Source organism: Sabethes cyaneus, chromosome 2 (assembly GCF_943734655.1).
Source record: "Sabethes cyaneus chromosome 2, idSabCyanKW18_F2, whole genome shotgun sequence".
NCBI classification, from domain to species: Eukaryota; Metazoa; Arthropoda; class Insecta; order Diptera; family Culicidae; genus Sabethes; species Sabethes cyaneus.
This window is the reverse complement of record NC_071354.1, coordinates 29,176,239-29,189,599: the sequence shown is the minus strand read 5'-3', so window position 1 is coordinate 29,189,599 and position 13,361 is coordinate 29,176,239. Positions and strand designations below refer to the sequence as shown.

The following is a 13,361-nucleotide window of genomic DNA, read 5'->3' as shown; positions in this document are numbered from 1 at the left end:
AATTTCTTACGAAAATGATGGACATGACAAGGCAGGAGGGATCCGTAGTGATGCTAATATTTATTTGACTGTCAACTCAGTATAAGGCAGTAAGGTACAACACGTTTTGGAAACAACTTTAACTTATTTAGTAGCTTTCAATCATGAGAATGAATAGAACGCTGTAAAAAATTATCGACTTGCAAAAATTTGGATTTCTCAACCTGCAGCAAACCTTACCGTTTCAACATAACATGTTTTTGATATCATCAAATCAAATATATAAATACATATATGTCTAACTGAATAGTGTTTGATGTTGAAATGAGATTTGAGGCGCTATTAACATTCATTCAAAAATAATTGAATGTTCTAAACCTGCAGTCTCAACAAACCTTATATATGCTGCATGCAGCATGTATACATGAAGAATCGTATTATTACATGCATAGATATATGCTACTATCGCCACAAAGAGACCTACGTAGTCCTGCGTCACCTATATGCGGGCGTGTCTTGTACACAACCTCTCCGATTTTTACCATTTGAAAGGTTGCTGCAACCTCCCGGTCCAAGGCACGGAACAACGAGGCCATCTTGCTCTTGGTCTTCCTTTTCAGCTTCAACGCCACTGTCGGGCGACTGGATCAGGCTTCCGTTCGACGCACTCACCTTTCTCCAGAAGGAAGAGCATGTTGTAAACGCTGGTTCGGCTATATCCGACGAACGACGACGAATTCTCTCCAGCGTGGAGCTGGCAATACGAACAAAACATCGAGCGTGGTTGCTTGACTCTTTTCGCCATGGCTACTGCAAATCAATTGATAACGTCATCAAATTTTATTCTGTACACAACAGAATTGGCAATGCCGTAAGTGGTGGTAGGGTAATTACTTGCAAAATCGCTAATGTTGGGAAGATATGGCGAGATATCGGACAGCCACAGGAAAAGACCGACTCCCAAACAGAGAAGAGAGCAGTAGTGCAAGGTTGCTCCCCTGTGACCAGAGATGTTGCTTTACACTCAGCCTACGGGATGTTAGGTGCGATTGTAGTCACTTGCAGAACGGTGCGGAAACTCCCAGCTTCTCTTGCCTTGCAAGCAGGATACCGTGACCCATCCGATCAAACGCTGCCTTCCGGTCCATGTACACTGCGTCAATTTTCCAGACGAAATCTTCGGATTTCTGAGAAGGTTTCCTTGCATCCGTAGAGTATACTATTTATATATGAAGCGGTTGTAGGCTCGAAAATCACTACAAGCACGATTAAAATGTTGCTTGGTGACTTCCCAACAAACATTTTTGTTGTATAATAGCTTATCAAGCACCAGTTTCCTTTGTTGGTAGTAAGCTATACAATGGTTGAATAAGCTACTATTCAATAAAAAGGTGTTTTGGATTGACAGCGTGATCTTTGAAGTGCGCGAAGAGCAGCAGATCTTGCACGTTTCAATCGACGGAGATGCGCGTTTCCCGATGGAGGCTTAATCTAAATAGTTACCGTCGATAACATTCTCAAACACGACAGGGATTGGCAAACTCAATGCAACATTAAGAGCGGGGTGATCGGCATCAAGCTGTGGCATCCTAGTGTTTACATAAATCCTGAATCTTGGATGACCTTTATCACAATCTCGAGTTTTGCAATCTATACCTATAAAGAAGGATTTCTGTCTGTCTGTCTGTCTGTCTGTCTGTCTGTCTGTCTGTCTGTCTGTCTGTCTGTCTGTCTGTCTGTCCTGTGTTCCTTATAGAATCAAAAACTACTGAACCAATCGGCGTGAAAATTTGCATGTAGAGGTTTTTGGGGCCAGGAAAGGTTTTAGTGATGGTTAGAGACCCCTCCCCCCACTAAGAGGGGGGGCTCCCATACAAATGAAACAAAAATTTCTGCATAACTCGAGAACTAATCAAGCAAATAGAACCAAATTTGGCATGTGGGTGTTTTCGGTGACAAGAATTTATTCTAGGGTAATTTGAGACCCCTCCCCTCTTTATAAGGGGAATTATAACTCCTCTCCCCTTTAAGAGGGGGGGTTTCCATACAAATTTCCTCATAACTCGAGAGCTAATCAAGCAAATGGAACCAAATTTGGCATGTGAAAGTTTTCGAGGGCAAGAAAATTTTCTATGTTGAATTAGGACCCCTCCTCACTTTAAGAGGGGGGGCTCCTGTACAAATGAAATACCAATTTCCTCATAACTCGAGAACTAATCAAGCAAATGGAACCAAATTTGGCATGTGTGTGTTTTTGGAGACAAAATTTTTTTCTATGATGAATTGGGACCCCTCCCCACTTTAAGTGGGGGGGGGGGCTCCTATACAAACGAAATACAAATTTCCTTATAACTCGAGAGCTCATCCAGCAAATGGAACCAAATTTGGCATGTAGGTGTTTTTGGAGGCAAGAATTTTTTCTATGATGAATAAGAACCTCTCCCCACTTTAGGAGGGGGGGCTCCTATACAAATGAAATACAAATTTCCTCATAACTCGAGAACTAATCAAGCAAATAGAACCAAATTTGGCATGTGGGTGTTTTCGGTGACAAGAATTTATTCTATGGTAAATTGAGACCCCTCCCTCTTTATAAGGGGAATTGTAACTCCTCTCCCCTTTAAGAGGGGGGGCTTCCATACAAATTTCCTCATAACTCGAGAACTAATCAAGCAAATGGAACCAAATTTGGCATGTGAAGGTTTTCGAGGGCAGGAAAATTTTCTACGGTGAATTAGGACCCCTCCCCACTCTAAGAGGGGGGGCTCCTGTACAAATGAAATAAAAAGTTTCCTCCTAACTCGAGAACTAATCAAGCAAATAGAACAACATTTGGCATGTGGGTGTTTTTTTTTTGGTGACAAGAATTTATTTTATGGTGAATTGAGACCCCTCCCCTCTTTATAAGAGGAATTATAACTCCTCTCCCCTTTAAGAGGGGGGGCTTCCATACAAATTTCCTCATAACTCGAGAACTAATCAAGCGAATTGAACCAAATTTGGCATATGTGTGTTTTTGGAGACATTTTTTTTTTCAATGATGAATTGGGACCCCTCCCCACTTTAGGAGGGGGGGTCCTATACAAACGAAATACAAATTTCCTCATAACTCGAGAACTAATCCAGCAAATGGAACCAAATTTGGCGTGTAGGTGTTTTTGGAGGCAAGAATTTTTTCTGTGATGAATTAGGACCTCTTCCCACATTAGGAGGGGGGCTCCAATACAAATGAAATACAAATTTCCCCATAACTCGAGAACTAATCAAGCAAATAGAACCAAATTCGGCATGTGGAGGTTTTTGGAGGCAAAAATATTTTCTACGGTGAATTAGGATCCTTCCACACTTCAAGAGGGGGGGCTTCTACACAAATGAAATACAAATTTCCTCATAATTCGAGAACTAATCAAGCAAATGGAACCATATTTGGCATGTGGGTGTTTTTGGAGGCAACCATTTTTCCCATTATGAATTAGGACTTCTTACCTTTTTAGGAGGGGGGGCTCCCATTCAAACGAAATACAAATTTGCTCATAACTTTAGAACTAATCAAGCAAATGGAACCAAATTTGGCATGTGAGAGTTTTAGATGGCAGAATTTTTTTTCTGTGGTGTATTACGACCCCTTTCCCTTTTAAGAGGGTGGGCTCCCATACAAATGAAATACAAATTTCCTTATAATTTGAGTACTAATCAAGCAAATGGAACCAAATTTAGCATGTAGGAGATTTTTGAGTCTTGAATTTATTTTATGATAGTTAGAGACCTCTCACCCCTGTGGTAGGGGGATATGGACTCTCATACAAATAAAACAGAAATTTTTGCGAAACTCAAAAACTAATCCAACTCGAGAAATTCGAGATTCTTCCAGAAAACATTAATCAATAACAAGACCACAAAAACTATCTATAGTAACACTAGATCATTCAGGACGAGCCGGTCGCGAGTGTTGCCGGTGACCCGCCGTTGGAAGCGCCGCCCACTGGGGGGCTTGCAAAACTCGAGATAGTGACAAAGATCATCCGAGATTCATGATTTATGTACAACACAGGTTAATTTGTGGCAATACGAAGTTTGTCGGGTCAGCTAGTAGCCTGATAAAATAAAGCGGATAGCATTTACATATTCGCCATCATTACAAACCATTTCGCCGAATACCATTTTGCGGAACACGGTTGACCATAACGCGGAATATGTTACGCGGGATGTACCATTTCATGGAAAATCTTTTCGTAGAAAGTACCATTTTGCAGGGGTGACCCAACTGAAGGAAATAATAGAGGTCAGTAGATCTAGGAAAATACATAAACCTAGATAGATGTAATCTCTACGGGGGGCTGCCCCGCCAGCAGTGGCCGGCGCTTCCGACACTCGTGGCCTGTTTCCATCTCGCCCTGAATCATCTAATGTTACTATTGATAGTTTTTGGGGGTCTTGTTATTGACTAATGTTTTATGAAAGAGTCTAAAGTTTCTCGTGTTCGATTAGTTTTTGAGTTACGCAAAAATTTCTGTTTTATTTGTATGAAAGTCCTTATCCCCCTACCACAGGGGTGAGGGGTCTCAAACTAACATAAAAAAATCCTGCCTCCAAAACCCCCCACATGCCAAATTTGGTTCCATTTGCTTGATAAGTTCTGGAGTTATGAGGAAATTTGTATTTCATTTGTATGGGAGCCCCCCGCTTCCTAAAAAGGTAAAGGGTCCTAATTCATCATAGAAAAAATTCTTGCCTCCAAAAATACCCACATGCCAAATATGCAATCCAATTGATTGATTAGTTTTCGAATTATGAGGAAATTTTTATTTCATTTGTATAGGAACCCCCTCCCCATCCTAAAGTAGGGGGGGTTCTAATTCACCATAGAAAAAAATCTTACCTCCAAAAACCTTCACAAATTTGCATTTCATTTGTATGGAAGCCAATTTTAAAGGGGAGAGGAGTCATAATTCCCCTCCTAAAGAGGGAAGGGGTGTCAATTCACCATAAAAAAGATCTTGTCTCCAAAAACACCTACATGCCAAATTTTGTTCCATTTGCTTGATTAGCTCTTGAATTATGCAGAAATTTGTGTTTCATTTGTATGGAAGCCCCCCCCCCCTTTTAGGGACAGACAGACAGACAGACAGAAATCCATTTTTATAGGTATTTTTATAGATTTGCTGGGAATTTGTAATGTGTGTTAATGGCACATCCGTTATCCGTTTTTTGTACGATATTCATCGCCGCCTGAGTGATGCCAGGATGAATACAAAAAACCGCTTAAGGAAGTTGGTCAGTTACTGGCTTATTTATTTATTTATAAATAAATAAATAGTAGCTCTGCCAATTATGAATGGATTTTAATGGCTTGGATACCGATCGATTCAAAATAGATAGATAGCTTGCAGCATAGCAAAACTATCTGTTTACTGTGCTTTTGTTTACTTTCCTGAAAAAAAGTGACAAAGTTTTCCCGGTTGAAGATTCTTTACGACGATTAAACCTATACCAATTTGATGTCTGTGTTTGGGAAGTACACCGGTAAAAAGGGACTAAATTTCCTTGACCCAACAGATAGAAGAATTTTTACGTACGACGAATAAACCTAGACCATGCTAATCTTCTCTGTATCGTTTCAATCTTAGTATGTGTTCAGCTAAAGCTAGGACTGGAGTAAAGTAAACTGAAATGGTTTAAACGGACTACGACAATCAAAAAGGATTATTGAACATAATATCAAAAAAAGCCAAACACTGCTTAGGCTCAACTGTAAAGGAGCACCGAGTACAATTGAGCTACTCTGCGAATACCAAGTATTGGTACAACGCAGACTGCGTATCCTCGGGAAGCGAATCCTAGAATCTTCCAACATCTGGAAAATCTCTCATTGAAGTAATTGAAGTATGTATTTGAAATACGAAGTGCAGTACCGAACTGGGATACATGTGCAATCTGACTCGGCCATCAACACAATTAATTCGCAAAACTCGCAACGATCTGGGAACGGCCTTCGTAGGGTTGGGCAAAATGCAGGATCGCGTAATGGACTGTAAAGCGATCAACGTGAGGATGTGCTTGTTGAGGATACCCAAGTAGCACACTTTTGTCACTTCTGGTTGCTGCAACCTATTTATGACTGAAATCAGTCATTAATCGGTTACCGCAACTAGTTTATAACAACTGTGCTAGTAGGGTAAAACACCGTTTCTTCAACTACATCATAAACGTGCATTGTTCACACGAAAGTAGACCCAACGACGACAATGAAGCGTTCTATGCGCAGCTGGAGGCAACGTACGACAGCTGCTCACGACGGGACATCCAGATCGTCATCGGGAATATGATCGTTCAGGTAGGGACCAAGATAACACAAGATAGTAATCGAAAGTTCACATTAAATCGTTTTCATGTCAATTTTACATTTGAATTGTATAATGATCAGAGTATGTTAAAACAAATTGAACAATAAGTTGTTACAATACAACATATACAACTCATGACTGTGAATTATTAAGCAATATAGATGATTGCAATATTAAGGACACATTCCGCGGGCCGGTATACCAATCAGACATTTTATAAAACATGCTATTAGCATTGTTGATTATTTTTCCATGATTTGGCAATGTTTGAACCTTTCAAAACTGCCATAACTGATATTCTAGCGTTTTCGGAAGTTATATAAAACGTGTATCGAAAATAAATGAAATTTACAAGAAATAAATGATTTTTCGTGATATTTTTGAAAATGCTGCTACAGTGCGCTAAAACTTTTCATAATATCACTTGTTTTCGACCAACTTACATAAGAATATATGCTGAATCCATTCCAAAACTAGTTTGGATGTAATTTTGCAGTTATTTTGTATTTCAAGTGGATGAAATAGGGCCATTTTCTTGCGTTGTAACGTCACGAAAAAGGCGTACTTTTTCGCGTTGGCAGAAAAGTACAAATTCGAACAATCTAATAATCCGTATTCTCTTTGTACTCAAAAATACCTTTAAAACGGTGCCTAAAGAATGATGATAAGTAAAGTAGAACCTAAGTTACAACTGATTGAAGCTCGCGTTGTAACGTCACGGCGGTCAGCCGGACGGATTCAAAACAAGTGAGACATAAGTAATAGCATCGAAACCTTAAGACATTGCATACAAGTTGCTTCAGATAAGTTTCTTCATTTATAAAGCACTTTCTAGTGGTGAAAAAATATTCGGACTTTAGGGTGTCCTCAAGCAGATACAAAAAATATTTTTTCTATTTTAAGTCAGAAATGATAGCTGTCTACAGAAAATTTGAAGAAAAACTAATTTCAAGAAACTTCGTTGAAAGCTGGAAATTTCTATTTCTTACATGAAAAAAGTTATAGAGCCAAACTCTTAGGGACACCCTCAAAAATAGGTTTTTTGATCTAGATCTCTTTAATAACGCTTCGTATGGCTTGAAAATGTTCTAATAAATTGGTAATCGAATTAAATTGTACATTTTCGTCGAAGATACTAGAGCTCTATCTTTTTTCCCTTTAGGAGCTATCCCTTGTTTCCTTTATTTCGACATGTTCACCTACGGTTGCCTTCATAATACCTTTTTTTAGATATTCCACAGTGTTGTACCCTATGTTGTACATAGTGGATTACAGCATAAATTAACTCACAAAAAACAAGTGAGATCAGCTGCTTATAGCTGCTTTTCCCCGAGATACAGTACATTAAAGAGTACATGTAAAAATAAAAAAGCCAGTAATAGCTTCTAAAGGGAAAAAGATAGAGCCTACTATTTTCGACAAAAATATGCAATTGAATTAGATTACCAATTTATTAGAACATTTTCAAGCCATACGAAGCGTTATTAAAGAGCTATATGGAAAAAAAACTATTTTTAAGGGTGTCCCTAAGAGTTTGGCTCTATAACTTTTTTCATGTCTTCAGTATTCAACAATCTTCAGTATTCAACAAAGTTTCTTAAAATTAGTTTTTATACAAATGTTTTGTAGACAATAATCATTTCTGACTTAAAATATAGAAAGCATTTTTTGTATCTGCTTGAGGACACCCTAATGTCCGAACATTTTTTCACCATTAGAAAGTGCTTTTAAATGAAGAAACTTTTCTGAAGCAACTATTATGCTATGTCTTAAGGTTTCGATGATACTACTTATGTCTCACTTTCTTAGCATTCTTCCCACTGCGCGACGTAATTTGTGAAAACCCCACAATTACGTAAGTAAAATAGTGAAAAACAAATTAACAATACATTTTTGGCTTATCCCTTATGTACAGAGAGCAGCAACAGCGATAATTAACGAATATTACATGAACAAATTTTTCGTGACGTTACAACGGAGCTACGACCCTCTCTGTGTAGAGCAGATCGTTGTAACGTCACGAAAAGTAAAATCTGTTTAAAAATTAACTTCACTAATTATCGAAATTCTGAACATAGCAAGTTGTTCAGTATTCATCTCTTATCAAATCATAGAAGAAAGTCTTTAGATAAAATTTGAAAGGGAGCAGAATTTTCATATTTTTTAACAGAAGAACCAAAAGACGTATTTCTGGCGCGTTGTAACGTCACGCTACATATTTGCTTTCCAAAACAATCTGGGCAAAGCAAATGCTATTAATTTGTTCCCTTTTAACAAGAAATTTTATGCTCTTTCCAAATATATAATAATATTTAGGGGCTTCTCAACGATTTTCTCAGCTAAAACATAAATACTGTGCAAAGAAAAGTCAAAACGTTGTAACGTCACGGCGGAATGTGTCTAAGTTATATCCTAAACATTTATTCAGGATTATTAAGTTGCGTGTTATGAAAACCGCTGTATAAAATGCAAGGTAGAATTATAAATAATTGTCAAAATTTTCGCACGTATATTGCCTCCACTTTGGTATATATATGTTCTTATCTGGCGTGAAATATAACTTTTTCGTTCAGATATGATGTCGTATTTCTCAATTGCAATCGAGATATACAGACCAAATGGTTTACTGGGGAAGCTATATATAGACCGGTGATCGGGCCCCATAGCCTGCACACCTACACGAACGATAACAGCCAGAGACGCACCAACTTTGCAGCTTCCCGAGGCTTGGGGGTCAGAAGCACCTTCTTTCCCCACAAAGACATCCATAAGGCCACCTGGAGATCATCTGACCAACATCTTCAACGTACGCTCCCTAAGGGGGGCGGAAGACTCGCACCATTACCTGGTAGCAGTACACGTGCGCTCAAACCTATCGACAGTCTATACCTTGCGACAAAGCCACCCTTCTCGGTTAAACATTCGGCAGCTAAACAACCCGCCAGTTGCCGAAAATTACGCGCGCGTGCTGGATGAAGCTCTGCCTTCCTCTGTGGAGCTAGATGCTTCGACTCTCGAAAATGGATGGAGTATGATACGCTCGGCCGTCAACGAGGTCGCAACCACGGTGCTAGGAGTGGAAAGCTCGAGTGCACGAAATGATTGGTTTGACGGGGAATGCCAACAAGCGATAGAAAAGAAAAAAAGAGCTTGGAAAAACTATCTAAGCATATCCACGAGAAAGAATTTGGCCAAGTGTCGACGAGCGCGGAATGAGTTGACCAAGATCCTGAGGATGAAAATTCACCAGAAGGAGGACAGAGATCGTAAGGAGCTGGAACAACTACTCCGGGCTGATGACACGCTCAAATTTTACGAGAAGGTTCACCAAACACGTAAGACCTACACACCTAAACCTGACATGTGTAGGGACGAGGGAGAGGACCTAATCACAAACGAGCGCGAAGTGGTCGACAGGTGGAAGCAGTATTTCGATGAGCACCTCAACAGCGATATAGCAGCAGGAGACGCAATGGATGTTAAACTCGGAGTGCCTACAAACGACGACGCGTACCGGCTCCCGATCTCGAAGAGATACGGCGAGAAATTCGTCAGCTGAAGAATAATAGAGCCGCCTGAAAAGACCGATTCCCGGCAGAGCTCTACAAAAATGGTCAAGAACCGCTAGTAAACGGCACTTCATTGGATAATGTCTAGGATTTGGGAAAAGGAGAAACTATCACGTTGGTCAACGCCGCCAAAAAGGCTGCTATTCCAGATTTTATTACGTCGTCTATCCCTAATAGCAAGAGAATTCGTAGGGCAGTATCAGGCGGGCTTTATGGGGGCCCGTGCTACTACGGATCAAATTTTTACTCTCCGAAAAATCCTCCAGAAATGTCGAGAGTATGACGTGCCCTCGCATCAAATTTTCGTGGATTTCACAGTAGCATACGATACGGTTGAACTCGAACAGCTATGGCAGATAATGCACGAGTACGGTTTCTCGGACAAACTGGCGTGGCTTATCAAAGCTACCCTGAAGCGAGTGATGTGCTACGCAGGCACTCTCGAGTTCTTTCGAAACATGCAGAGGGTTGCGGCAAGGGGGTGGATGTTATTCAGTATTGCTAGTGAAGGCGTAATCTGGCAAGCGGACATCGAAACGAGAGGAACGATCTTCAGCAAGGCTAGGCAATTTCTAGCCGTTGCAGATGACCTCGACATCATTGTTAGAAACCTTGGGACGCCGGGAGCAATCTACGCCATACTAAAAACGAAGGCTAGGAGGATAAGGTTACAAATCGATGCGTCGAAAACCAAATATATGGTAGGAAGAAGCTACTGAGAAAGGAGTGCTTGCCTCCCACGAACAGTAACTATAGACGGCGATGAACTGGAAGGGGTTGATGAGTTTGTATATTTGGGAGCTCTGATCGCTGCCGACAATAAGTAAGTAAAGACGAGTAAAGAGATCCAACGACGCATTCAAGCTGAAAATCGAGCCGACTACTCGCTCCGCAAGACGATTCAATCAAGGAGCATACGCCACCGCACAAAGCTGGCGATGTACAACACGCTAATCACACGGGTAGTCCTCCACTGACTTGACACAGTAACTTTGCCTACGAAAGACATACGTGCATTTGCCGTATTTGCCCGAAAGTTGTTACGGACTATTTTTGGCGGAGTACAAACGGAAAGCGGAGAGTGGCGGTGGCGTATGGATCACGAACTACAGGCACCTGGCGAAAGTTGGGAGATTACGGTGGGCCGACCACGTCGCAAGGATGCCGGACGACTGTGCAGTAAAATCCGTAGCCTAGTACCGAGTACAATGGAGAGGAATTTTCGATTCGGCAAGAGCCATCCCGGCTCTCGGCTGGTAAAAGTAAAGTAAGTACCAGGTCATTCGTTATTTATTTAAAAATCAGTGAAGACTCCTTTTATCGAAACCTGAACTGTTTCGATTTATAATAAACATTGGACACAGAATTATGGTTTTTGATTTTAAATCTTAAATTAAAGAAACCTGGAAGATTCTGGTTACAGAGCTGTTTAGGGTGAAATGAGTCGTCATTGTTTTTATGAATTTCAAAAGCAGTTTTTTGTTTGAAATAAAAATTCTGTTCATGAAAATATACTCCCTGTGTTCCGATTAGCAAGAAGAATGAAGTGAATACGTTCTTAAAAACAGGGCCCCTGTTTTGGGCTCAAAAACTGTATCCGAAATTGGGCTTTCTGACGAAAAGATTGCCCGTTAATAGAATTTAGTTACTAGTAAAAACATGTTGAAAAGGGTATGAAAGGGGGAAAGCAATGAAGACGCGTCCAACTAGGAGGTGCGATGCTGCGTGGATCCCGGCTGCCTGATATCAAAATTGTGGTTTTGGGCAGACGGCCGATCCATTCGGCCCCGTTGATAGGTAAGTCCCTACATATATTCTAATTATTTGTTTCGTTCTAGCTCTTCAAACACTTACTATACAATGGAAACATGGACCGTAAAACTAAATAATAATGTACATCGATATTGTTGGGCTGATGTACATGTAGGACTGCTGGTGAGCTCGTTCTATTTTTATCCATATCAATTTCATTTCATTATGTGATAAATTCATTGTATGCATTATATGATAAATTCATAAATACGGTGCCATCATATGAGTGGAAGACTTGAGGATGGAGTGAGGAGACAACCGGAATCAGTAGGAGGAACTCCTGAAGGTCTGGAACAATATTTATGGTGCACTCTTCTAACAAACAAACCATCTCGTGGGTTAAAGCTGGTGCAGCGAAATTGATTGTTACATGCAGGGATGGCACCTCCTCAGAAGAAAAAAAGAGAAGAGAAAATTTCAAACTGTGCTCAGTCTTCAACGCGATTTATTCTGCTCCGTTTCATTTTAACTGTGCTCTTTCTTGCTGAACGCAGTTGTATGAGCAACCGCACACTGTGCTACTCATTGAGGAGAATGTTAATACACTTTGAACACGTTGATGCGATGCGCTGACGTATGACAACTACGGGTAGTTTTAACATGGGTAGTGCGTTGAGAAAAAACGACGATTGTCAGTAGCGGTCATTGCCATCAGAAAAATATTAATCCATTAATGCAGTTGAGTCATGATTCTTACATTTAGTATATTCAGTTGAGTTTGACTGCCCGTGAACGCAACTGCATCATATGGTTAGGCATGTCACAACGGCAACAGTGCGAAAAATATTATTTAGATATGGCAACATTTGAATTCCCATACATTTGCTTCTTGATGCGTACCAACAGGAAAGTCCCATTATAAACAAAGGCAATTCTCCGCAAAGATTCAAAATATAACGACTTTTGATTGTCTTGACGCCTCTGAGTCTATAGTTGCTGTACGCGCACCGGTTGTTTTGTTTTCACGTTTACTGCTGTAGCTACCGAGAGGACCGGGAGCAAAACCGAATGTTGCTCATTTAAAGAGCGCATTGAGAAATTTTTCTGCACGTCAGTTTTTCTCATTGTGTTTAGTCTGTTTCTCATTGTGTGGATTTACTTCTCATTTCTGAAAGCAGTTCTGCTCATTGTGTTGAACAAAAAAAGTTGCACTTTTTGCACAATGAGTGAGGAAATAACAAGCCTGGTTACATGGAAGGATCCTAATGCTGGAAGGAAATTCTTATAATCCCGGAATGCGCACAAGTGTTTCTGCTTATGGGTCCGCCCAATCCCTTTTAGTCCTTCTACAACAGTTTTAGTGTGAAATTCATTTGACAATCAAATTTGGATCTACTGTAAGCCTACCCACATCCACTGGTAGGACCTTGAACTGATGGTGGATTCCCCCCCCCCCCATACATACATATATACATACTAGTAAAAAACATGTTGAAAAGACCGCATCGATTGTTAAAGCGCGGTCGTTTTGATAAAGATGCATAACATTCCAAGCAAAATATTATGTATGTACAACGGAACAATGAACCTGAAATTTTTTGTTTGTAGTTTGACCATTCGACCATTTTATGTCAACAATATTGACATTCGGATTCGTTCACCAAAACGCAACGTAAAGCACGAATTCGTTCACAAATGTTAGCGTTAAGTGAAACGC

The 13,361-nt window shown here is 40.2% G+C and overlaps 1 pseudogene; it reads right to left on the bottom strand.

The window, feature by feature from the left end:
• Positions 1-5,530: 5,530 nt before the first annotated feature.
• Positions 5,531-5,630, bottom strand: LOC128739031 (U6 spliceosomal RNA; annotated as a pseudogene).
• Between the last annotated feature and the right edge of the window lie 7,731 nt (positions 5,631-13,361).